The 27432-nt window shown below is 48.9% G+C and overlaps 1 pseudogene; it reads right to left on the reverse strand.

The window, feature by feature from the left end:
• Nucleotides 1–942: 942 nt before the first annotated feature.
• On the reverse strand, nucleotides 943–27125 carry LOC139707685 (ruvB-like 1; annotated as a pseudogene).
• Between the last annotated feature and the right edge of the window lie 307 nt (nucleotides 27126–27432).

The raw sequence follows: 27432 nt of genomic DNA on the forward strand, positions 1-27432 counted from the left end.
GGGCCCAGGGAGGAATATCCCCCAGCTGTGGCACAGATAGCAGAGCCACTGTGCTAAAGATGTGTCCACGCCATTCTGCACAAGACCCCCTGTCCCCACAGCCTGGAGTAGCTATACTCAAAGGCAGGCTGAGGCCAGGCAGGGGCCAGAGGCCCCACTGTGTCTCCAGGAAGGTCTTACTGTCCTTACTGGTTTTGTTCCTGGAGAGACCTGCGTTCTCCTCAGTGTTTAGAGCAGCTCAACTCACAGTAGACAAGCTACAGAACCAGCCTAGGTTCCCCACAGCAGATGGACGGATAAAGAAACTGTGGTCCCTATACACAGTGGAATATTACTCAGCCATAAAGAAGAATGAAATGATGGCATTTGAAGGTCAATGGATGGAGCTGGAGAGGACTGTGCTGCTTAAGTAAGCCAATTCCAAAAAACAAAGGCTGAGTGTCCTCTCTGACATGCAGATGCTGACTCACAATAGGGGAGAAGAGAATAGAATTTAATTGGATGAGACAAAGGGAAGGGAGGGGAGGGACTGGGGGATGCAGGAAAATAAATGGATGTCACTTTCCCATGTTCACATAAGAACACAACCAGGGACACCCCACAGTAGGGCCAGTCACAGGAATGAAAATCATACCCTGTGTAGGTGACATGGCAGGATGCATGCTGCTGTCATGGGGAGCTAAGAAGAACCAATTCAGAGACAAATCTGTGTTCCCACCTATGCCAAGGGACAAGGTGCAATGTCATTCAGTGTCCTCATTGAAGATGAAACGGGCTCTGCTGGCCTCTGGATGCCAGTGTGAGGAAACTGACACTCAGGTCACCAGAGGGGCCCCACCTCCTCAGGCCTTTGCTCCCCAAGGGAATGTCGAGCCTCAGAGGCCCATGGAGACCCTGCCCATCAGGGACATGGCAGCTGCGGACTTCAGTCCCCCTGCTGTCTCCTCCCAGGGGCAACATGCACTCCCTTCATCCCATCCTGACTTGTGACATCATGGGAGGGGACAGACCCGGGCAGCAGGGACAGCTGGCAGCACCTACCTGATAACACAGTGGCCTCGATTGGAGGCAAAAATCACGATGGGGGCGATGGAAGATTCCAGAGCTCGGTGCAGGGAGGTGAAGTCCTTGATGTCCAGCATGTGCACCTCGTCCACAAACAGCACGCTGGGGACCCTCTGAGCCACGCCCTGGTCAATGTACTTGTTCACCACCTTGTTGACCTCGCCTTGGACAGGGTCCCAGCCAGTGGGGAAATGTCACCTGCTCTCTTCTCCACACCTAAATTCAATCAAGACCCAACCCTGCAGCCTGGTTCTCCTACTGGCTCTCTGACCCCAGGCTGGGTACTGGACCCATTCCAGGTTTGGTGTCATCATTTGTAAACAAGAATCATGCCAGTTGTGGTGGCACACGCCTATAACCCCAGCAGCCTGGGAGGTTGAGGCAGGAGAATCACAAATTGGAGGCCAGCCTCCACAACGTGGTAATGCCCTGAGCAACTCAGTTGAGACCCTGTCTCTGAATAAAATACAGAATAGGGCTGGGGATGGGACTCAGGGTCAAGAGCCCATGAGTTGAATCCCTGAACCCTCATCTAAAAAAAAAAAATAAAACAGGCATCATCGCCCCCAAATGCCACAAAACGCCTTTTGTGGAGCTGTGTGGGGCACAATGACCAGGAGCTGCCCCATCAAGCCCTGACCCTGATGCCAAGACACCTCATTTGGGAGCTCCAGGGAGATGTGTTTTCAAATGTGAATTCCCCTCTGCTGCACTCAGTCAAGGAGCTCTTTTGGGGGCCGTGCATGACAATTCTTAGGTTAATGAGCTTTCCATCAAGTGCAGTTAGAATCCTCTCCCCAGGAAACCTGATCAAGGAGGGTGAGAGCAGGCCCAGCCTCGGCCCCAGAAACATCAGCCCTTACAGAACAGCAGGCCCACCTCAGGTCTCAGCCCTCACCTTCCAAACCAGCGCCCCCTGTCATCAGGATGGAGCTGTTCCCAAAGAACCGGGATCTGAGGCCTGTCCTCTCCCAGAGCCATGATGTGCGGCTGTCAAAACCGAGTTCAGTGACAGACCTGCTCTTGGCCACTCATGGAGGAGCTTAGGCTGCTGCGAGGCCTCAAGGCAACAGTGGATTCATGTTGAACTTACGTTTTCAGGGAGTAAAGTGGTAATGGGCCTGAGACGGACATAAAACTGGGGAAGAGCCGGGCGCAGTGGCACACACCTGTCATCCCAGGAGCCGGGGAGGCTGAGGCAGGAGGATCATAAGTTGGAGGCGAGCCTCAGCAACCTAGCAAGGGCCTAAGAAACTCAGCCAGGCCCTGTCTCTAAATAAAAAATAAAAATGCTGGGACGGGGCTCAGTGGTCGAAAACCCTGAGTTCAATCACTGGCATCAAAAAATAAAAAATAATTAAAAAAAATAAGTCCACAAAGGAGCAAGGGAGACCCACTGCCTGGTGTCAAAGTCGGCACCTTTCTGGGACCTCAAAGGAAGCAGATGCTGACCTCAGCGGGTCCAGAGCACACAGTTTGGCCACAGCTTCCTACGGGAGTGAAGACTCAGAGCCGTGCAGTGGGGGGGGGGGGGGTGGCTCTCAGAGCCAGGAGCATGTCAGAGGCAGGGCCTCAACTCGGCTCTGGGCTCAAGCTTCGCCATGCATCTTCCCTGTGATCTCTGTCTTCTTTGGCTTCATCAACTGGCCCATCATGGACAGGATGTCTAGTCTCCCCTGTTGGAGAGAGGACTTTCTAAGGCAGCTACCAAAGCCTATCCTCCTGCCTACTGAGGGTCCCTGATGTCACTCAACTTGGAAGCCTTAGGTGGACAGGCCCAGCACAGCTCCCCTGGGAAGGATGAGGGGCTCCTGAACTCAGAGGGATCCCCTCGAGGTTTCCCCTGACCTGCAAGAATCAAGCTGAGTCATGTTTGGTGGCACATGTCTTTAAAAATCCTGGCGATTTGGGAGGCTGAGACAGAAGGACCGCAAGTTGGAGGCCAGCCTCAGAAACTTAGTGAGGTCCTGAGCAACTCAGCAAGACCCTGTCTCTAAATAAAATATAAAAAGGGCTGTAGATGGGGCTCCATGTGTAAGCACCCTGGGGTTTAAGCTTCAGTACAAAAAAAAAAAAAAAAAACCCTCCGGCCAGGTAGGAAGAAACTCCAATCCCAAGAGTCTCTGGCCTCTCCTGGGCAAAGTTCTGTGGGACAAAAAGAAAAACCAGATTCCCGGCAGAAAGCCCATTCCTGGTGGGGAGGAGGAGACCCCCTTTAGGATGAAGAGCAAACCTGACTCTCTGTCCAGCGGGGCCCAGAGTAGCGCCAGCTGGGAGCTGGAGGACTTGGGGTTCGAGCTCTGCAGAGGCTGGGGCCTCTATGAGGCTGTCTGAAGCCCTGTGAAGGCTCCCGCCAGGAACCCCCAGCCCAAGGTAGAGAGCAGCTCCCAGCAGGCTGGCAGGCGGCCAGGGGCAGACCATGCCCAGAGATCAGCTGTGACAGCATCTGGACATTGGGACAGGGGACGAAGCTCATGTCGTGCTCATTGCTGAGCATCCCAGAAGGCCTCCAGGAGGACAGCATGGCCCTGAATACTGGTTCCCAGGGCCTTGGGAATGTGCTGGACCACAAGGCCTGTCCCTGGTGCCTGGTGTTGGCCACGTCCAGGTCATGCAAAGTCCCATCCTAGATGACCTCCTTCTTGTGCACGTCGCCCTTGGGCATGTCCTCCTAGGCCTCCAGGTTGAACTCCGTGGCCAAGGAGTCGCCTCTGCCAGCAGACCATGGGGCACCAGGACCACATAGAGCTCAGTGACAGAAAGGTCTCCGCTGCCCACTGAGGGCCCCCAATGTCACCCTCCACCTGTGCCCCATGGCCTGGTGCAACACTGGTCTCCCAGACCCGCCCAGCCAACACCTGAGACTTTATGGAAGATTTTCTCCCCTTTCTTTTCACTCCTGATAAAAGAGCATTCAGGGGACTCACTGGAGCCTAGAGCCCGGGCTATTCTAGGTGGTGATTTATGGGTGACACGAGGCCTTAGGCTCATCCATGAACCAGGGAGGTGCAGCCACCCTGGGACGCAGCAGCAGATAGAGGAGGAGCCACCTGGTGCAGTCCCCAGGCTCAGAACTCAGGGAGGGACACCAGGGAGATAAAGGAAGATGGAAGACAACGCCTGGTGCAGCAGGAAGGGATGAAGGCTGTCTGGTCCCTGCCCCCCACAGGATTTGGGTCTTGAACACTCTGCCTGCTGAAGTCACCAGGAGAAGAAGACAGAGAAAAGCCAAGGTGACTTAGGTAAAGGGACAGCTGCTGAACTTTCCCCACCCACCTCCGCTGAGCAATGTGACTCCCTGGTCACCCAGGTCTCCCTCTGCAGACCCTCAGGCATGGCACTGTCCCCCGGGAGCATATCTTCACAGCCCTGCTGTTGGCCTCCATGTAGATGACGTCCCTGGCCTCAACTTGCTTCTTCTGCAGACTTTCAAAAATGCTGGGGTTCAGGTAATACCAAACCAAACCAGACATAAGGGGACTCAGACAACCATGATGCAAATTCCAGTTCCTTCTGACCCCGAGGGAAGAAACTTTTCTGTAAGAGACCTGAGGGGCCAGGCACAGGGGTGCACACCTGTCATCCCAGGGACTTGGGAGGCTGAGGCAGGAGGATCGCCAAGTTGGAGGCCCGCCTCAGCAACTTAGCAAGGGGAAACTCTCTCTGAAAACAATACAAAGCAAAATAAAAAGGGCAGACTTCTGGCTCCCTGCTTAAGCACTACTGATTCAGTTCACAGGACTAAACATAAGAGACAGACAGACAGACAGACACCTGAGGTAGCCAGCCACCCCGGGAGTGGATGGGTATGAAGGTTTGTGGCAGGGCACAAGAGCCTGGACTGGGGGCTTAGCACACCAGCAGGTGAACCTGAGGGTGACCATGTCTGCCTGTAGGAGACAAGAGAACGTCACCATTACTCTTCCTTGCCTTGCCTTCAGGGGTTGCAAAGTGGTAGGAGCATTCTCACTGGGACCCGGCTGCTCTTAGAGGGTACATGTGTCCATGGCCACGCCCCACAGCACCCCCCAGGATCACCACTGCAGCTCCAGTCCTTGGGTTAGGGACACCAGAGCTTCCTGCTTAGCCACCTGAGGCTGCTTTTGATGTGGCCTGTGATTCCGGCTCTCTGGGCCTTGGTCTCCTCCTCTATGTGACAGCACCCAGAAGCACCCACAGAGGAGTCCAGCTCAGAAGGGAAATATAAGTTGGAATCCCCCCCAAACTGTCTGGGTCAGGAGGCTGAGGAAGGAGGATCGCCAAGGTGGAGGCCAGTCTAGACCACATAGCTAGTCCCTGGGGCTGGGGCACAGCTCAGTGGCAGAGCACTGGTTCACTATGGCCACAACTCTGGGTTTGAATCCCAGGACCAGAAGAAAGCAAATTCTAGCATCTTCCATACTTGGGCTGTGCACACACATCTTGGGGTGATGGTGCTAAACGGGGCCTTGCTCTTCCCTAGGGGTGTGCACTGGGCAAGGACAGCAGCCTCTACAGGACCCAGATGGCAGACAGGTCCTGAGGCTGAGCTTCCAGAGCAGCTGCTACAGATGGCCACCCTGTGGAAACACACCTGAACTCTGTCCCAGACAGAGTCTATAGTCAAAGGGGGGCAGCAGGGGACACAACACAGACTAACACCCAGTGCAGGGCTCCCTCAGCAGGAGGGGGCCCCCAAAAGGCCAATCCAGAAACAAAGTCAGTATGTGGTGGCCAAAGGCCAGGGGGAAGGACATCAGGTGGCCATTCATGGGAATTAGGTCCCTTGGAAGGTCATGACAATGTTCTAGAATTAAGATGGGGAGAGTAAACTATGTCATGCCTCAAAATCCTGTGGGCAACACACACTTAAAGTGGGTGGATCATGTTCACAACTGCACCCCAACAGAGCTGCCAGGAGCTTGCCAGGGACCAGCCTCTCTGGCCTCCTTTGGGCATTTTGCAAACAGGACCAGGGGTGGGGAGTCCCCAGGCCAAGATTCATAAGCCTCCTTCAAACTCAGACACTTCACAACTCCACACAACGCACCTGAGGTCCTTCTGTCCCAATATCTCATCCATGTGGGAAAACTGCCCAGAAGGACTTGGGTTTGGGGGAGGCTGGGGGTACCAGGGATTGGACTCAGGGGCCCTCCACCACCAAGCCCCATCCCCAGCCCTGTTTGGCATTTTATTTAGAGTCAGGGTCTCACTGAGTTGCTCAGGGCTTCACTTTGGCTGAGGCTGGCTATGAACTCGCGATCCTCCTGCCTCAGCCTCCCAAGCTGCTGGGATCAGAGACAATTTTCCTCTTCTTCCATTAGGCTCTTTTCTTCAAGAAGCTGGACAAAGCAGACCGATGGATGGCTCAAATTTTCACTGTGTTCCTGTGTCCTCTCTCCTACAGGGAAGAGGACAATTTTTCTCTTTTCCTCTCAGGCACTTTTATATGGTTGATTTTCCAGATGAACTGGCTCAAGGTGTCATTCCTGAGAAGGGGCCACCTTCTCAGAACCTCATTAATCCAGGGTGGACAGGATGTGGGGAGGGATTAAAGAGAGAGAGAGAGAGAGAGAGAGAGAGAGAGAGAGGTTTGCAGAGCCAAGCTCCTGAGATGAAGGCCCCATTAGGAAACAGAAAAATAGCCCTTGGAAGAAGTGACATTTTCATGATCTCCATAAAGCAGTGACCGAGAAACCACCTCAGAGAATCAAAGAACCATCAAATTATAAAAGGGGGAAAGATGGAAAGATTCTATGGTGGATGGAGAGTGGTCTAGAGAAGAGAATCTGAGTCTCAGAGAGCTCAGAGGACTCTCAGGGGTCACCCAGCACCAGAGGACTCACAGTCACCTGCCCCTCAGCCAGCACTGGATGCAGGATGACTGCAGAGCCCCTTTCTGAGCCTGAGGCCTTGATCTGGAAAACAGGGGAAATGAGATTTATGGCACCTGCACACATGGACACACAGCTGTGAGGAACCACAGGTAAAATACCTCCTCAAGCCCGCAGCAGGGGACCTGGGTATGCAGCAGGGGACAGGTACAGAGCTAGTGTGGGTCAATCATAACAACAGTGGATGAGTAAAAACATTATGAAAAAGAAAGAAAAAAGAAAACAAAATTATGTCCACTTTGACTTTATGGGGAGGTGAGGGGGCAGTATTAGGAATTGAAACCAGGGGTGACTTACACCTGAGCCCCATCGCCATCCCCATCCCCATTTTTTATTTAGACACAGGCTCTCCCTGAGCTGCTCAGGACCCTGACTAAGTTGATGAGGCTGGCCTCAACCTTGTGATCCTCCTGCCTCAGCATCCTGAGCGGCTGGGATGACAGGAGTGCTCCACTGTGCCTGGCTGGCCAATGGTCATCATGCGGGGGATGAGATGGCAGAAGCAATTTCTTGACTTAACCACACAACTCCCAGGAGCAATGAGAAAAGAAAGAACTACTTGGACCTATGTCCAAGCCCTCTACAAGGTGTCCCTTTATACTACACGGTGTTATCCTGAGTGTCCCATATGGCATCAACAGTGCAGAGACCAAGGAAAGAGGGACACAGAGGTCACACCACCTGCCTGGTGCCGCAGTGCCGAGGGCAGGGCTCAGGATGAACTCCCCTTGAGCTGCTTGGTGCCCTTGGCTGTCTTGAGCCCTATGATCACATGGCTGATGGTCTTGCTGTAGCCACCCATGGGGTTCTCGGTCTCACATGGCATGAGCTCAGTCACCCCCCCCCCCATGGACCTCCTTGGCCTCTTTTATCCACAGCCCTGGGACGGATGGCCAATGGGGACACGGTGAGAAGCAGGACCATCCTTCTCTCCACATCCATCTTCTCCCCACCAACAACCTTCTTACCTCAAACTGCCACAGCACAAGAACTGACAAGTCACCTTACAGTACAACACGGAGACACCATCATGGGTGGAGAGCAACACTACAGGGAGCGGTGGCTCAGGCCTGTCATCCCAGCTCCAGAGGCTGAGGCAGGAGGATGGTGAGTTGGAGGCCAGCCTCAGCAACCCAGTGAGTCCCTGATCAACTCAGTGAAACCCTGTCTCCAAATAAATTCAAAACAGGGCTGGGAGGTGGCTCTGTGGTTAGGTGCCCCGGGTTCAATCCCTGGTTCCCCTCCTCAAAAAAAAAAAAAAAAAAAAAAAGAAGAAGAAGAAGAAGAAGAAGAAGAAGAAGAAGAAGAAGAAGAGATGAGGCTCGCTGCTCTCCTGACAAATGGGAAGGCCACAGAGGACTTCTTCTGGCAGGTGGCCATCGGGCTCTCTGTGAGCTGATATAGAAGTGTCCCAAAGGCAGAGACACATGGCCACAGGATCCGACATTCAGGCCACTTCCCACTGTTCAAGGGGGGGGGCATTATCTTATCACACCATCCCTTGCCTTCTCTTCTCCAGAAACCCAACCAGGACAAGGACACTCAAGACAGGAAGCTAAAGGCCAGCTATCCTCTGCCTGTGATCCACCTGAGAGCCTATAAATGGGCCTTTTGGAAAACACCCAAAAGAGAAGCCACATTCTGTGTTTGATGAACCAAATTCCCAGCTCCTGAACCCCAAGACAAACTTCCCAAACAAAGCCCAGAGCAGCTACACACACCTTGAGTCCCAGCAGCTCTGAAGGCTGAGGCTGGAGGATCATGGGTTAGAGGCCAGCCTCCGCAACACTGAGGCCCTGAGCAACTCAGAGAGACTCTGTCTCTAAATAAAATGCAAAATAGGGCTGGGGATGGGGCTCAGGGGTCGAGGGCCCCTAGGTTCAATCCCTGGTACAAAAAAAAAAAAAAAAAAAAAAAAAAAAATCCCAGACAACATGAAGGTATCAGAAGTCTCTGTCAAGCTTGGAAAATTCTGGGCTTTTAAGCCTACTTTGATATTTTTTATAGAACCTTTTCTATTCGGCAAAGAGGAAATTCCTCCAAATGGAATGCCTGCCCATACTCACTGTCATGGGACAGTGATATGAAATTTTTCCAGGAGGGGAAGAAAGGCATCCCCGTCTCTCAGCCACTCATATTTGTCTAGAAGTTTCTCGGTGGTGACAAGTAGACAGAGGAAGGCCCAATGGACCATGGGCCCAGTTGGTGGCCAGGAGAGGGGCTGAAGGCACTGTCTCTGGCCATGACAGCACAAAGGACACGGGTTTCATCTGCTGGCTCCAGTTTCTAAGTCCCTGACAGGGACCTTTATCACGTCAAGGGAGTGGCACAGAGGGGACAGATGACCCTCTCTCCCTCCCTCTGCAGCTTCACAGGAAGTCAAAGGTGCAGGGACAGAAGGCTCCTGTCTGAGGGGAGGCCACAGCTTGCCCTTTCATTGTGTGGCAAAATCTAGAAGTTTCTCCTCACCTCCTGCCATCAAAAGCCCCTGCTGTGTCTCCCACCCCCCACCCCAGGAGTGACTCCCATCAAATGTGCCTGGTGACCTCTACTTTTTCAAATTTTAAAGCATTTCAGTTCCTGCTGAGCCATTGAAACACAAGCAACCGTGTGAAGACCAGTTTTATCAGGTTTTTGTCTCACAAAAATGGGTTTTTTAACAAAAATTTTAAGTTGTAGATAGACACAATTCCTTTATTTTTTATTTTTTATTTTTTTGTGGTGCTGAGGATGGAATCCAGGGCCCCACACATGCTAGGTGGGTCTCTACCACTGAGCCCCTGCCCCAGTCCAGAAAAATGGTGTTTTTAAAATTTAAGTTCTTAAAAATATTAATATTCAGGTATTTGAAAGGTTGTGATATCTTACTGGTCACATTTTTGGGGGGTTCCTTTTGGTACCAGGAATGGAATTAAGGGGCCCTCAACCCCTGACCCCCAGCCCCAGCCCCTTTTATATTTTATTTAAAGTCAAGGTCTCACTGAGTTGCTCAGGGTCTGGCTAAGTTGCTGAGGCTAGCCTCCAACTTACTATCCTCCTGCCTCAGCCTCCTGAGCTGTTGCAATATGGTTCATATGTTTAATTAATGAGTTAAATAAAATCACTGGCACATGTTTAATTAAGGAAAAGTAAGCCTGGCACCGCAGCACACATCTGTAGCCATAATTACTCAGCATACTGAGGCAAGAGGATGGTTTGAACCCAGGAGTTTCAGGACTGCCTGGGAAACATAGTGAGACCCTAAAAAATAGGAAATAAAAAGGGAAAAGAAAAGGAGAAATGAGGAAAAAACAATAGAGAGAAAAATTTTAAACGTAAAACCCAGGTGTGGTTGTGCACATGCATAATCCCAGCACCTCAGGATGCTGAGGAAGGAGGATCGAGATTTGGAGGCCAGCCTTGGCAACTCAGAAAGACCTTGTCTCTACATAAAATATAAAAAGGGCTGGGGATGAAACTCAGGGGTGAAGTGCCCCTGGGTTCAATCCATGGTAGCAAAAAATAAAAATAAAAAGCCTAAGTTCAATGTGACACAAAGCTTAGCTTCTGAACACAGTTCAGAATTAGAACTCTTCAGTTCAGCATTAGTGTCACAGAGGGGCTGGGGGTGGCTCAGCGGCCATGGTCGAGAGAAAGAGAGAGAGAGAGAGAGAGAGAGAGAGAGAGAGAGAGAGAGAGAGAGAGACCCATAGTTTAGTGCTTACATTGACCTGCTTGGGAAGATCAAGAGGCAGAGCCAGTCCCTCAGAGAGGCACCGCAGGAAGACACATTGCCAGCCACCAGAAAATCAGATGGCTGTGGGGGGTGAAACAGGGTCCCATGATATCTCCCCACTTCCAAATGCTGCACCCTCCCACTGCATTTTCTTTCCTTCAGCATTAAATCAAAAGCTCCCCAAGTAGATTTCTTAGTCTTTTTATTTATTTATTATTTATTTCAGTGCCAGGGATGGAACCCAGGGGCCCTCAACCACTGAGCCCTGTCCCCAGCCCTTTTTATATTTTAGTTAGAGACAGAGTCTCACTGAGTTGCTCAGGGCATCACTAAGTTGCTGAGGCTGGACTCCAACTTGTGATCCTCCTACCTCAGCCTCCCAAGCTTCTGGGATGGCTGGCTGCTCTTGCCTGTCTTGTCAACAGCACCAAAAGAACACAAGCATTCCAATCAACACATCACAGAAGCATTTTTAAGATGAAACATTTCAAAGCACTGGAAAAGCAACAGCCATCTGTCACTCCAACGTGACACTCACTGAGAGCCCTGCAAAAGTTCTCCATCAGTACCTCTGTCTTCTTGATCTCCATAGAGTAAACTTTGCTCCCCACCATGGTGCAGAAAGGCACCTTTCTCCCAAGCTCCTGAGCAATCGCCAGGGCCAGGGCTGTCTACAGAGGCAAGAAAGGAAAGATTTTTATTTTATAGTCTTGAAAACATAATTCAAAGCCATCTATAAAAAATTTATTCAAGAGGCTGAACATGGTGTCACATACTTTTTATCCCTAAGACTCAGGAGGCTGAGGCAGGAGGATGGGAAGATGGAGGCCATTCTCAGCCACTTAGCAAGGCCCTGAGCTACTCAGTGAGACGTGTCTCTAAATAAAATATAAAAGGGTTGGGGATTGGGCTCAGTGGTTAAGCACCCCTGGGTTCAATCCCTGGGTTCAAAAAAAAGAAAAAAAAACAACACAAACAAATCAGGAAGGATTTATCACATGACCTTCATTTTATGTTAAAAGGCCAGGAAATAGTGGATAATATGTGAGGCCAAATCTGGAAGCAGTGAGTTGGTCTGCAATCTCCCCTGGACCGTGCCCTGTGGTCAACTATAAATTGACACTCAGTAACCTAACTTAGGTTGGCAGATGCTAAAGAGAACCAGGTGGAACAGACATCTTGTCAAATACCAAGTTATGGAAAGCAAATGCTCTCAAGTGGGCCCAGGACTGGGAAATGCCATGGCCTCTGAGTGCCACTTCATCCTCCCTCATTTCTGAAACAAGAATGAGGTCAGACCCCAGGTGTGCAGGCCACGCAGAGCCTCCTGAGTTGCTGAGGGCCTCACTAAGTTTCTGAGGCTGGCCTCCAACATTTGATCCTCCTGCCTCAGACTCCAAACATGCTGGGACAAGGCCAACTGGAGCTGCTGCTTCAAAGATGGCCCAGGGAAGGCTCCTCTTAGATTTTCTTTTCAATGCCAACCTGGGGGATGATCACCGATCACTGTGGGGCAAAATCCACTAGCCCATGGGGCAGAGGCTGGTTCTAGTTCTGATATCCCCCCTGTTTTCCAATGTGGTCTTGAGCACACAATAGTGCTAATGCTGGATGGCCTCATCTGATGAACTAAAATACAGTTTAGATTACAAGGAGCCAATGAGCTGCCCACAGGATGGTTTGGTTGGGACCATGTAGTCTTAAATGTGCCTTTAAACTTGCCTTTTTTGTGGGGGGATTGAACCCAGGGGCCTTCAGCCTATGAGCCCCATCCTCAGCCCTATTGGGTATTTTATTTAGAGACATGATCTCCCTGAGTTACTGGGGGCCTCGCTTTTGCTGAGGCTGGCCTCAAACTTGCTATCCTCCTGCCTCAGCCTCCCGATCCAGCTACTGGGATTGAAGGCATGTGCCACTGTGCCCAGCTCTTGCCATTTTTTGAACCTTAGGAACTTTCATGTAGAAATCCAGCTATTTGGCTTCTTTTGAGAAACCAGGTCTGGACCCAGTGGCCCTCTTTTAGTGACAGGGCACCACATTTTTGGGCTTAGCCAGTCCCTTTGCTTGCCTTGCTTCCCAAATGCTTAGGCACCTGAGTGGGCAAGCCCAAAGCATGTGTTCTAATAGCAAATGGAAAATGTCTAGAATAGAACACAGAGGGATGCGATTCTAACACCACAAGGCCCAGGGGAGGCCACAGGCAGCTCTGCCCACCTGTTTTATTTTGCTGGTTCTGGGAATGGAACCCAGAGCCTTGTATGTGCCAGGCAGCTGCTCCACCACTGAGCCCCAGGCCCAGCATTTTTAATTTAAATACAGGGTCTCACTGAGCCTCTGAGGCTGGACTCCACCTTGAGATCCTCCTGCTTCAGCCTCCCAAGTTGCTGGGTTTACAGGTGTGAGCCATAGTGCCTGGTTTTCATGTCCACCTTCTACCCAAAATGTCTCTTCCCTGTTCTTTCACAGCCCCCAACTCCCCATTCTCAGTTTCCAGTGTCAAAACAGTGACCACGTCCCACTGAACAGCGTCCCTGCCTCCCTCCACCTAATACCGAAGGGTGATCATTACCCTTCCATTCAAATAGGATCAATACTTGGTTAATAATGGCTCCATGTCTGTCCATCTTTATCCAATTAAAAGCTCATGGAAGGGGCTGGGCTGGGGCTGGGGCTCAGTGGTGGAGCACTCACCTAGCATGTGCACAGCCCTGGGTTTCATCCTCAGTGCCACATAATGGTAAATAAACAAAACAAAGGTATTGTGTCCAACTACAACTAAAAAATATGATATTATTAAAAAAAACTCATGGAAGAAAAGCCACATATACCTACCCTTTCCTATGGAGCTCTATAAATCTCACTGATCTTTGCATAGGCTGTCATCTTGAAAGTCTAACTTGTATTTTTTTAAATATTTTAATATTATCAGGCCTCCCAGCTAATCAATCAATACCCACCAAGACGCAACCCAGACCTTTATGGTGTTTACTTTTGAACAGGGTTGCATTATTTATATTTATTTTTTTTTCTTCGAAACAAGTTTAATTTTGTTCCAGCCCTAAATTAGGGGAAGAACTTATTTCTTAAAAATAATGCTCAAAAATCAGGCCATTATAAAGTTAAGCACCCCTCCCCTTAGCAAAAAATATTGAACTGATATAGGTGACTGAACTGATATAACTGATTTAGGTGTAGATGGACACAACACAATGCCTTTATCTTTATATGGTTCTGAGGATCAAACCGGGTACCACCCGTGCTAGGTGAGTGCTCTACCACTGAGCCACAATCCCAGCCCATTAACTTGTATTTTATGGATTAAGAAACTGAGAGCTGGGTGTGGGGGTACACATCTGTCATCCCAGCAGCTTGGGAGGCTGAGCTGGGAGGATGGCTAGTTGGAGGCCAGCCTCAGCAACTTAGCAAGGCTCTGAGCAACTTAGCAAGACACTGTCTCTAAATAAAATACAAAAATGGCTGAGGACGGGGCTCAGGGGTTAAGCACCCCTGGGTTTGATCCCTGGTAGCCAAAAAAAAAAAAAAAAAGGATTTCTCAGTCTTTCCTCTGTTTTTTGGGGACAGCCTTGTAGTGCAGTTTGCTTAGCAGCATCGTTGGCCTCTAACACTAGATGCCACAAGTCCCCCCACCACGTTTTGAAAACAACAAGAGATGATTCTCCAGATACTGGCAAATATCTCCTGGGGGGGCAAAACCGGTCCAGGTTGAAAATCACTGCAGAGCTAATCTCACCTAGCTGGACTTCCAGAAAGAGCACACAGAGAACAGGAACAGCCCACAGCTCAGGGGTTCAGAGCTGGCAACTGTCCACATCAACGACACCAAACATTGAGACTCAGAAAGCCCTGTGGACATCAAGAAAGGGAAATCAGGGGAGGGCGCCCTATCCAAAAGTACGTCCAAAACATCTAGAAAGAAAGGTTTCAACCCTGGAAATCAAACTTCTTAAGAGCAACACTGGAAGATAAAAAGTACCAAATAACACTGAGAGAAACAGCACTGAAGGAAACAGCTATCATGCTGGTGCTGTGGCGCAGGCCTGTCATCCTGGTGGCTTGGGAGGCTGAGGCAGGAGGATCACGAGTTGGAGGCCAGACTCAGCAAAAGCGAAGCCCTAAGCAACTAAGTGAGACACTGTCTCTAAATAAAATGCAAAAAGGGCTGAGGATGGGGCTCAGGAGTCGAGAGCTCCTGGGTTCAATTCTTGGGGTTCAATTCTTGGTAAGCCTCCCCCCAAAAAAATGGAAGATGACTTGGACAAGCTAATGTTCCTCTAAGTGCACACTGTATAGCATTCCAGCCTCAAAAACTTCCCCCAGACTCAAGACTTCTTCATCCACCATCAGACACCACAAAACACACCCTGGCAACTCCATATGTACAACTTCAAAATTAGAATTCAAGCTTTTATTTCACAGCTGATTGTGTTTCTGCTTCTGAAAGGTCAGGAGCCTGCCCCAGGTCTCCCAACTGATCAATCAATACACACCAAGACGCAGCCTGGAACTTTAGGGTGTTTATATTTGAACAGGGTCACATTAAGTCACTTAGAGACTGGTGAAACTGCTGAGGCTGGCCTCCAACATGTGATCCTCCTGTCTTAGCCTCCAGAGTCACTGAGATGACAGGCAGGGGCCACCACCCCTTGTAAGAGCCCACTTCTTTACATACAAGAGTGCAGGCTCCTACTCTCCTGTGCCAAGAGGCCCTTCCAGAGAACAAGCCATGCCCAGACCAGGAGCTCTGGGAAGCCTGAGGATCTGGCCAATCCCCTTGCAGATCCCAAAAAGCTCCACCATGTGTCCTCTTTTGTCCCCTGGAAAGCCCAAATTGGGGGGAATTATCAAACCCTCTGCCCAATTCCAGCATTTATAATCAGTCAGCAGTTTGAAGCTCAGACTCAACTGAGCCATTTTGTGCCATCAGGAGACTTCCTATTTCTCTGCCCAGAAAACACTAGAAGCCCCTTGAAGATCAAACTTGTGTTTCTGTTATTTGTCAATCATGCACGTAGCCAAAATAGTGGTGGGCAAATTTCGCATTCAAAAAAATACTGGCTGACTCCTTTTCCCCCTCCAAAAATGTGCCACAGAAGATTTTTTAATATTTTTTAAATTGTGCATGGACATAATATCTTTGTTTCAATTTTTTAATATTTATTTTTTAGTTGTAGTTGGACACAATACTTTTATTTCACTTATTTATTTTTATGTGGTGCTGAGGATCGAACCCAGGGTCCTGCACATGCGAGGCGAGCACTCTACCACTGAGCCACAGCCACATCCCGTCACAAATTTTTACGAGTCCCTGGACCAACAGAAATGGATTTTCAGTTGGGCGCGGTGGTGCATGTCTATAATCCTACCACCCAGGAGGCTGAGGCAGGAGGATCACGAGGTGGAGGACAGCCTCAGCAACATAGCAATACCCTCAGCAACTTTAGCAAGACCCTGGCTCTAAATAAAATACAAACATGGGAAGTGATTCAGTGTTGATTGCCCCCAAGTTCAATCACTGGTTAAAAAAAAAAAAAGAAAGAAAGAAGAGAAAAGAAAAGGAAAAGAGATGCATTTCTCAAGCAAAGGAGACTTGAAAGAGTTCAAGGACCATCCCAGAGACCAGACCCCTCTCAGGACTTTCCCATCCCTCTGACCAGGATGATTTTCATTCTAGAAGTATGAGTTGAGATCAGATTCCTTTCTTAAACACACATGTGACCCACGTCGCTAAACAAAGACTAGTTAAGATGCATATTCCAACTGGCTTCAACATGAGAATTGTCCTCTTGGGCAGCAGAAATCAACGAGAACACAAGCACCTTTCCAGTTCCCAGGGGTCTGGCCCACAGCAAGGCTCTTCCTGCCATTTTCCTGCTTTCGATTAATTCTTCTATGATGTCACATGCCTGCAGCACAGAGGGGAGAAATGGTCACTATTACTGTGTTTCAGTGGGGAAAAAATGCAGTCCCTGGTCCAAACAATTCACAGACTCGTCCAACAAACCCTGAGAGCCAGCACCCTCCAGGCACAGCTCTGGGTGCCCAGACAGTGGAGGTGAGAGAGAAAAGTCTGCTGGGCACAGTGGCCCACACCTGTGATCCCAGGGACTTGGGAGGCTGAGGCAGGAGGATCTCAGTTCAAAACCAGCCTCAGACAAAGTGAGGCCCTGAGCAACTCAGAGAGACCCTGTCTCTAAATAAAATGCAAAATAGGGCTGGGGAGGGGCTCAGGGGTTTAGGGCTCCCCCCGCCCTCCAAAAAAGACATAGACAAGAAACCAGAGGCTTTTCTTTGGCCCTTTCTGTTACTAGGAGACTCCAAGGCCACAGTCACAAGCTCATATAAATTGCAGGTTTCTGTAGCTGCTCAGCCTCCAGGGAGACCATGGGCCATGACTCTAGGGTCCAGCAGCTTAGAGGTGGTGGAGTGCAAACCTCCAGTTGTCATTACTAAACTCGGTGGCCTATAGATAGGCCATTTTTTTTTCTGATAATAATAATAATAATAATAATAATAATAATAATAATAATAATAATAATAATAAATACCATAACTGCAGGGACTTGGTACAGTTGCCACTTAACAAAAGTAGAACTTACTGGTAAAAGGATGGTTAGGGTTAGGGCACGATGGTGCAGGCCTGTCATCCCAGGGCACCTGGAGGCTGAGGCAGGAGGACTGTAAGGTGGAGGCCAGCGTCAGCAGCTCAGCCAGATCCTGTCTCGGAATAAACACAAAAGGGGCCACAGTGTGGTTCTGTGGGCAGCGCCCCCGGGGTCAACGCCGGGCACCAAAGTGACACTGAGTCGGGGTGAATGCCGGGAAGGTCCCCACGCCCCCCAGCCCCGCCCGCCATCCCTCTCATGCATTCTCCTTGCCCAGGAGCCCCGAGGCCGCCTGCTTGACCAGGGCACTCTCGTTGAGGCCCAGCCCCTTCCCGTGGCTGTGCGAGGCGATGCGCGGCATCTTCGTGGTGCTCTCCACCTCCTCGATCTTCAAAGTGCCAGCCAGAGCCCAACCAGTGCAGGAGCCACTACCCTGCACCCGCCCAGGGGTTACCAAGGGCCATTACAAGGGCGGCTGGCAAGAGCCCGCCTCTGTCGGTGCCCCATTGGAGGATATTGGAACACCGCCACTCTCCATTGGCTCAGGCATGTGCTCATCGCAGCTGCCGGTAGAGCTCCGCCCACACACTTCCCGCTGTGTCTCTGGGTTGACTTCCCTGGCAACAGGTTCTTCCAGCTAGCTCTGAGGGTGTGATTGCAGGAGGGAGCCAAGAGTTTTGCTGCCTGGCTGAAGAGCTGAGCCCAGGGGGTGGGTGGCCCCGAGGAGCGTTATTCTGGGTGTTTATTTGGTACCAAGGATTAAAACCAGGGGCTCTAAGTCACTGAGCCCCAGCTCCAGCCCATTTTGTATTTTATTTAGAGACAGGGTCTCATTAAGAATCTTAGAGACTTGCTAAGTTGCTGAGGTTGGCCTCCAACTAGCGATCCTCCTGCCTGAGCCTCCAAAGCCGCTGGTATTAGAGGTATGCACCACCATGCCTGGCACCTACTCAGAATCTTAATAAATGAGTGAGAATTTATCAGAAGCAAATGGCATTGCACCATTTTGCAGATGAATAAAATGCATCCAGAGAAATACAGAACTTCCAGGGATAAGTGAGTTCACAGGAGGGTGAAGACATGCCCGAGATCCAGCCCAGCTGTGGGGGCTCCTGACTCCCATGTGATTTCTTTGTCCTCTCTAGTCTGACTTTAAAATCTAATTATTTTATTCTAATCATTGACATCATTATTGAGTCAATGTTTGCCTCTATCCCTATACTGCTTTACATTATGAAGGTGGAGAACACATATTTACCATTTTAATTTTAATTTTGGAACGTGGTACACAGTCTACAAACAAGCTTCTAGATAAGACTTCTGATGAATTCAAAGAAGGTTCTAGAAGATATCCCCCTGCACACGCACACACACTGTTGAATCCATGCTCTTTATTTTTATACTATGGATTGAACCCAGAGGCACTTCACCACTGAGCCCCATCCCCACTCTTTTTTATGTTTTATTTACAGTCAAGGTCTCACTGAGTTTCTTAGGGACTCACTAAGTTGCTGAGGCTGGCCTCCAGCTTGCAATCCTCCTGCCTCAGCCTCCCAAGTCACCGGGATGACAGGAATATGCCTTTGTGCCTGGCTTCAATTATATTTTTATCCACTAATAGGTACTAAAATGCCAGATCAATGCAATGAAACATACACCAATAATCCTATGGAGAACTACCTTCCAGAACCGTGCACTGGACAAACCATCTATCCCGTCTCTCAGCTTCTCACTCCCATCAAGTTTCACCTTAAGTCCTTCCACCTCTCTTCTCTCCAGCCCAAGACTGAGGCCCTCAGCCACTTGGTTCCCAACTCTTTTGCTCCCTGCCTGCCTTGACCTCTGTCCTATCTGATCTTTGAACCCCCAAGCCTGGGATCAAGCCTGCCTTTCCTTCTGTACTGCTGCTCAGGAGGAGAAAGTCACCCAGGGTTCCCCAGGAGCCCTTGTGTCATCATAGCCTCCAACCTCAGCTGAACACTCACAGCTGTGCAAGTGATGATCTAATATTGTATTAGTTAGAATGTTAGTATAACTGCGTTAATGGAGAGATTCAAAACAATGGTGGGTAAAGCAAAATAGAAGTTATTTTTCTCAGTTGGGCATATTGCCGCATGCTTGTAATCACAGGGCTCAGGAGGCTGAGGCAGGAGGATGTCCAGTTGGAGGCCAGCCTCAGTAACATAGTGAGACCTAGTCTCAAAATAAAACATTAAAAGGGCTGGAGATGGAGATCAGTAGTTAAGCACCCCTGGGTTCAAGCTCCAGTACTATATATATATATCTAGCTGCAAGGGATTTCCAAGAAAGAAAAGCAAAGCCCGGGACCCAATGGCTTGACTCGATTTTTAATTGTATGATCTATTTAACGAATGAACACCAGCCAGGCAAGGTGGTGCACTCCTGTCATCCCAGCAGCTGGGGAGGCAAGAGGATTACAAATTAGAGGCCAGCCTCAGCAAAAGCGAGGGCCTAAGCAACTCAGTGAGGCCCTGTCTGTCAGTAAAATATAAAAAAGGGCTGGGGATGGGGCTTCGTGGATAAGTGCCCCTGGGTTCAAATCCCGGTGCCAAAACAAAGAATGAAACCAAATGCATCTCAAACTCTTATCAAATAAATAAATAAATAAAGAGGAAGAAATGTTTTCTAATATGTTCCCATGAAGCCAGCGTCATCCTTGTAACAGCATCTGGTAAAGATTCTACAAGCAGAAAAAAAAAAAAAAAAACAAGGTCAATATCCCCATGAACATAGACACAAAATTTTTCACAAAAATCTGGTATTAGTAAACCAAATTCAGTGGCAGTTTTTATCATTGATTGCGGTCCTAGGGAGGGAACCCAGGGATGCTCTACCATTGTGCTGTATCCCTCGCTCTCTTTGGTGTTTTTATTTTGAGTCACTGTCTTACTAAGGTGTGGAGGCTGGCCTCCAACTTGCTTGCCATCCTCCTGCCTCCGCCTCCTGAGCCACCTGGATGACAGATGATCACCACTGTGCCCTGCTTGAATGAGATTCTGCCACTGCATCAGATTTCCTGCACCTCTGATTCAGTGTGACATTAGCAGATCTGTTCAGTTCTGGGGGTGACAGGGAGCTCAGCTGGAGGCCTGAAAGTCTACTCTGAGGTTGGTGTACAACCCACTGAGGAGCACACAGGGTTAATGGCAATTGCTGGCAAGGTAGGTCCCCTCTGAGAAAAGAGAAATTTCCATTTCACTCCTGAAAGCATCTTTAAAGCCCAAATTTCAATCGAAGGGGAAAGTATAATAACTTCCTCTGGGAAAATTTATAATGAATCCAGGATGAATTGCCCTTAATAAAGTTGAATTCAGGACTGGCTGTTTGTAAAGAAGTCTGAACCACCTCAGTTTCAAAATGGCATTGAAAACACAGAAATAAGCCAGCATCCTATGACCACGAAGAACAAATTCCAAAATCATCCAGTTCTGCAGGCAGTTTTCCAGCAGTCATGTCCCCAGGGACGGTGCCCAGCTTGTGGGACTGAAGGGGACATGGGGAGTGTGCTGTGGAGGAAGATGCCTATATAGGCTAGTGCTCTGGGGGTGAGTCCCACTCAAGTTGGGGTCATGGTACATTTACAGGTGTCCATGCATCCTCAGAGATGGGTATGGTGGCACATTCTCTCATCCCAAGAGCTTGGGAGGCTGAGGCAGGAGGTTCAAAAGCTGGAGGCCAGCCTCAACAACTTAATGAGGCCCTGAGCAACTCAGCAAGACCCTGTCTCTAAATAAAATATAAAATATGGCTGGGAATGGGGCTTAGGGGTGAAGCATCCCTGGGTTAAGTCCCCAGTACACACAAAAAAAGAAAAAAAAAAACAGGAAAGAAGACCAGCAGCCCTCAGAACGTGGGTGGCCTCAGGAGGGCTGACCTGTGGGCTAGCCTTTATGCTCAGTCCCGAGGCTGGCTTTGAACTCAGGCATGTGGCTGGTGTGGAGGGACATGGAGCTGATGAGGGTCTTGGGCACATCTGGACCACAGATGGCTGTAGAGATATTCTTACTCGCCTGCTCTCTCCAAATGACAAGAAGATAGAGAAATGTTGACAGAGGGCTCCAACTCCAAGTCAACCCTTCAACAAGCTGGGAACCATAAATGGTGAGCCTTAGTTTCTAAATCTGTGAACTACAGCCAAGGACAGGAGCCACACTACCTACTGAGAGGTCTGTGGAGAGAATTATAGACTAGAAAATATGGAAATACTCATGAAGCTTTAAAAAACTGTTCAAAGTTGGTGACAGGTAGAGATTCAAAAATGTCTGTCAGGTATTTCTACAGATGATACTTGAGATGTGTGGGTGCTGTGAGTGAAAGAGGATAATATGTTTTTACATCTGAGTCAGAGAAGCCTGTTCAGTTTTGTTGCCCACCATAATCTGTTGAGATAGGTGCAGAGTCTCACACTCATTACTCATGAAAATAAAACAAGGTTTCTGAGCATGGAAGGAACTTATCCAAATTCCCACAGCTCCTCTGTGATGGAAATGAGGGCACATTGCACTCTGCCATTTGGGCTCTTGTAGGATTTGGTACAAAATCCTCTCTAAAGAGCCAGATTGACAAAACTGGGTGGAGAGCAGACTGGGTGTGATGTCACATGCCAGGAGCCTTGGATTCAAGTGGATTATTGCCAGTTTCTGAGACTTGAGTGTCTCCTTTTTCCTTTCCTGTTTTCCTGAGGAGTATTTGTGTCTTCAGATCAACATTCTGTGCTCTCCTTTCTCTGATATTTGGCCACCCCTGTCCTTGAGCCAGGGATTTTCTCCAGGAAGAAGCCAGGTGGTTATATGATGCAAAAGATAAAATCTAGCTTTCGGGCCAAACAGATGTAGTTGGATTCCCAGCTTCACCTTTTCTTAATCTGGGAGATTGCACAAGCCATGGTTTCTGAGCCTCAGTTTCCTCATCTGAACTGACTCCTCTGTGTCTCTGAGATGCTTTCAAAATTTAATGAAACCCAAATGAAAGAGCCCAGCCTGGGGCCCAGGACTGAGCCAATGCTCAAAGAGAGGGGGCACCTTTTTCATTCCCCCTCCATGGAAAAAGTTCCATGGGAATATAAGATCAGTGTGTCCCAGGGAGCAGGCAGGCAACACCTTACTAGCTCTGGCCACCAGGGACCTGAGAAAAAAAGCAAAGATTCAGTGAGACGAGTCCAGAGAAGATGGTGTGGAAAAGTTCAGAAACATGTGGCTAATAATTCCCTGGGAGAAGAAGGAAAAGTTGTTTCTAGAAAAAAATCTATGTCAAGAAAAAAAATCGAGGGAATCTTAGGGACAAACACTATTCTGTACAGAGTTGATAGGGCCTTGAAGATTATCTTATCCAGCTCCTTTGACCCATGTGGAAATTGAGGCACAAAAAAGGAGGTTACTATTGGGGTCACAGAAGGCATTCACGGAAGACTTCCAACTTCCTCTAGTGTTCTGAAAAACCAGCCTCTACCTCAGAGCAAAGCCTGTCCAAGGAAGAGACATGACCTTTGTCCTTGGAAAGACCCACAGAGCACTCCTAAGCACATCCCCACCCTGCTGAGTTGTTTATCTACAAATAACAGGCGAGATCTGCTGTGCCAGGTGTCCCTGACTCAGTCAGGCTAGGTGGGGATCCATAGCAGCCCCCTAGCAGCCACCAATCAGCATGAGACAGGGAAATACCTGGGATTCCAGTGGTTTATGGTGGTTGATAACAAGTTGGGAAACCATGTAGTTCAGCATGTAAGGGTAAAAGAAATTGAAGTTAAAGCATAAAAGTTAAAGGGTAAAAGACCGGGTGTTGTAAAGTTTCTAAGCTGCAAGGTCTGAGTTAAAATGTAAAGGATTAGGTATTGTTAGGTTTCTATGCTACCTGCAAAACCTGAAATTTCTGTAGATGTTTAGACAATGCTTGGAACTGCCCAGTAAATATTTCCCCTATTTGGTTGTTTAATAAAGGCTCTGTGTGGTCGCACATAGGCATTGCAGGGCCTGGACCAATCAGTTTAAATGTAACCCCCTCCTTAGGAATGACCTATCACTCCAGCCTGACCTGTTCCCGCCAATGAATAAACTAATCATGTTTAGGAGTTGTTGCTCAATTTTCCCGCGCCTCATGATGATTTGTTCTGATGTATACAAAGCCCTCCGCCCTCCCCAAAAAGTGTACTTAAGCAGTGCTCAGCCCCTCCTTGGGGCTCTGGCTGCTTTCCCTTCTTGAGTGGGCACGGAGCCCCAGCATGCTGGTTCAATAAATCCCCTTCTGCCAATTGCATGAGTGGTCACTTGGTGGTCTCTTTCTCCGACGTTTCACGGGACCCTTACACAGCACATACACCCCTCTTGGCTTAAACCAATCAGTTCAAATGAATACCCCTTTTGTACTGACCAATCACCCCTACCCAACTTGTTCCCTCCAGTGAATGTGCTAATCATGTTTTAGAGTTGTTATTTGATTTTCCTGTGGTGTGTGATGATTTGCTAAAAGAGGCTATGATGTATGTGAAGTCCCTGCCCTCTCCAAAAAATGTATAAAAATTCTGCAAACCCTGGGCTCAGGGCCTCTCAGCATCACCAGTTGCTGTGTGTACACGAGGAGGACCGAGCTAGCTCACAATAAACACCTCTTTGCTGCTTACATCGATCTTGGGTCTCTGGTCGTCTTTGGGGGTCCTGAATTCGAGCAAAACAGTTCATGAAACCTCCCATGCAGCCTGTTTGGGACTGAAAGAGGGCCTACCTGTGTCATGGAAAGGGAGATAGAACCTGCTCCTATCTTTTGGTGGTCAGAAGAGAAACAGGAAAGAAGGTGGGTCCATTGGCAGCATCCAAAGCCTGTACCCCAACATTTCTGTCCAAGGCCTGGTGGCCTTGCAATGACTCTGATCTGCCAGTTGAAGCTGGCTGGACAGCCCTACCTGTCTAGAATTCTTCCTGGCCCATCCTGCCATGAAATAAGAAATTCTGCACTCAAAGAGGGGGCTGGGGCAGGCAGGATGTCCTTGGAGGTCCTTAACAGCTCTGGAAGTCTTCACACAGGGTCTCTGGAAAAATGAGAGGTGATGTTCCTGCAGAAGAACCATTAGAAACTTCTGTGTGATGGTGACACATACCATTTCTTCTTCCATAATCATCCGTGCTATAGCCCTGGCTCAGGTCAGACAGCCTGCCATGCATGCACTTTATTTTAAAATACCTCTTGCTTTATCTATATCTATATCTGTATCTATGTATCAATCTCTCTATATATCTATCTACCTACCTATCTACCTATCTATCTATATATCTATATATCCATAGATCTATATATCTATACATCATATATCTATCTATATCTATATATCTGTATATCTATATATCATCTATCTATCCCTGTGAATTCCTGAACTCCCAGTCAGAAGAAAGCACTCAATTCTGTCTTTGAGTATGCTGATGGTGATGTGATTTCTCAGACAGAACCCTCTGAGCTCTGCAGCAGAAACAAGCCCCCTCCTGATGTAATTTAAAAGAATAGCCTCCCAATTTTCTCATCTCTTTGCTGGATACACCTTATCCAAGGACAGGATAAGCCAATGTTTGGTTAAATAGTTCAGAGGTTAATTCTCAACAGATGTGAGAACTTTTTTCTTACATTCCTCCACTCTTAGAGGGAATCTGGTCAGCTCTTATTGCTGGATTCACAAGGCTACCTTTGGCCAATGTGTGGCCCACTCTTCAGGCTTTCCCACCTACATTCCATCACTGAAAGATAACAGAACAAAGGACAGGAACACTATCAGAAATGCAGGAAATCTAAAAGAAAAGCTTAGCTATAAAAAGGGGAAGACATCGCCCTTCCACGGATACCACCTCTTGGGTCCCCTTCTTCCTCTGGGAGAAGTCTTTTCTGCTGTCCTTTAATACACTTCTACTTTCCACTCTGACCTTGCCTCAGCGTGCTTCTCTGGTGTTATACTTCAACATTGGAGAAGCAAGGACTCGTCACTGGTAAACAACAACAACACTGGTGTCTGAAGAAGTGAGGATTTCTGTCTTTTTTTGTGTTCTAGGCTTCCTTTGTTCTCCTGCTTTTTCTTCTTATTTTTCTCCTTCCTGAATTCTTGACTAGGCCCAGAACTGGGCCAAGAAATTCTTGGTGGGGTGGCCCAAAGGTGGAACACAGGTGGGCTGAAGAGGGAAGGGCAGTGCAGAGAACCAAAGACAAATGAACCACCTTAAAGCTTCCTGTAAAGAGGGGCAATTCTTGGGACAGATTACCTTGGTTACAGGTGGAGGGGTGAGGTTCTTGAAAAGGGTCAAAGAAGCACTCTGAGAGAGTTAAAATTCTTCCCTTATGGGACAGTCTCCAAACTGTTAGAATCACTCAAAATTGGTCTTCTTGATCTTGCCTGACTCAAGTTATCTATCTGTACTGACTGCCTGTCTAATTCTGGCTTCATGAACACATTTTCTTTTCAATTTTCAGTATTTTTTCTATAATTTAACTCTGCAAAAAACAAAGAAAAAGAACCATTAAATCATCAAGGAAGACAATTAATGGAATGCACTTGGGCCCCTTCCCCTCAGTCTCAGGACACTCCCTCAGCATTCCTGCTTTTTTTCTGCCAGGGTCACAGAAAGCACCTGGGGTCACTGTGTTAAGATGATGAGAGTCACAGCCTGAAGAAAGAGTGCTTTTGTAAAGTGATTCCCAAATAAATAGTGAAGGAGAGAGCAGGGCTCAAAACTAGGATCTCCTAAGCCCTCAGGCACAGGATAGGCCCAGTATTCATTTCTAGGTTTTCTTTTTTAATCTTCATAAAGATTTCCAGATTTGTATTAATTTGCAGATCCACTGAAAGGCCTAAGCAACCTCATTCTACTTGGGACCTCATTTTGCTCTGAAACTTAACCTTTGACCTACTATAGTCCTAAAGTCAGGAAAATACCACAGAAAAGCTCTGTGGAAACAGTTCTAAAAAAGCCGCAGATGGTGATTGATGAAGATAGGCCAAGATATTGAAATATCTGAAATTCCAGATGCTCCCACTAGGTGTGGTGGCCAATATCTAAACTAGAATCCCTGCCACTGGGCACGTGACCCCCTTGCCACACCCTCGTGGTTTAAACGAATCATTTGTTTATTTGCATCAACCCCTTGAACTAACCAAGAATCCTTTCCATATTCTCTCCTGCCACTTAATCCGCTAATTGTGTTTTAGAGTTGTTGTTGGATTTTCCGTGGTGTGTGATGATTTGCTAAGAGATGCTGTGATGGATGTGGGGTGCCTGCCTTCCCAAAAGAGTGTATATACTTCTGAAGGCCCCGGGATGGGGCCTCTCAGTGCCCCCAGTTGCTGTGCATGGAGGACCGAGCTTGCTCGCAATAAACGCCTCTTTGCTGCTCACATTGATCTGGGTCTCGGGGGTCTTTGGGGGCCCCAAATTAAAGCATGACAGCACCTGGTTTTAATCCTTCTAGGTCACGAGGGTTGGTGGAGAGGATTCCAGGAAGGGAATATGGATAAAAGGTCCTGATAATGGCTAGTCCTGACACAGGGCTCGGGCTCAGTCTCGGTGACCCAGACCAGTCAGCTGTCCCTGGGGTGAGGGCGGGGGAGTGCAGAGAGGAGCCAAGTCCCAAAGTCTCCTGAGTACTTGGGGTGGCGGGCCAATATGTGAGTGGCGGGCGGCAGCGGAGTCTGATGGGGGCTGAGGAGGTTGAGAGTGGCAGAGACCAAGGCCACAAAGGGAGTGGGTCAGGTGGGTGGCCTGCATCTTCGGAGGCAGCCCAACATGCCCGAGGCTGCAGCAGTGCTGCCCAGTCCCTGACATTTGGGGACCCGGCGCAGGGCGAGGCGCCAAGTGCCATGGGCCAGTCCCCCTGGCCAGTCAGTTCTCGCACTTGGGTGGGACCCTGGGGCCCACCTCAGTTTCCCAGGGTGGCGGGGTTGGCACTGCTGCCCATGGCAGCACCACTTTGCTGTGTACCAGGCACTTAACTTGTGCATTTCCATGCTCAGGCTGCACAGAGAGGTGCAGCGCCCTGCCCAAAGTCACACTGCTGGGATGTGGTGGGATGAGCTTCCAATACCCATACAGGCCTGTGCCCTTCCTGGCCTCTGGTCCTTCTCCCAACGGTGCTCACAGCTGGTTCCCTTGGGTCCTGGTGGGGCTGC

The sequence above is a fragment of the Marmota flaviventris genome, chromosome 11 (assembly GCF_047511675.1).
Source record: "Marmota flaviventris isolate mMarFla1 chromosome 11, mMarFla1.hap1, whole genome shotgun sequence".
Lineage (NCBI taxonomy): Eukaryota > Metazoa > Chordata > Mammalia > Rodentia > Sciuridae > Marmota > Marmota flaviventris.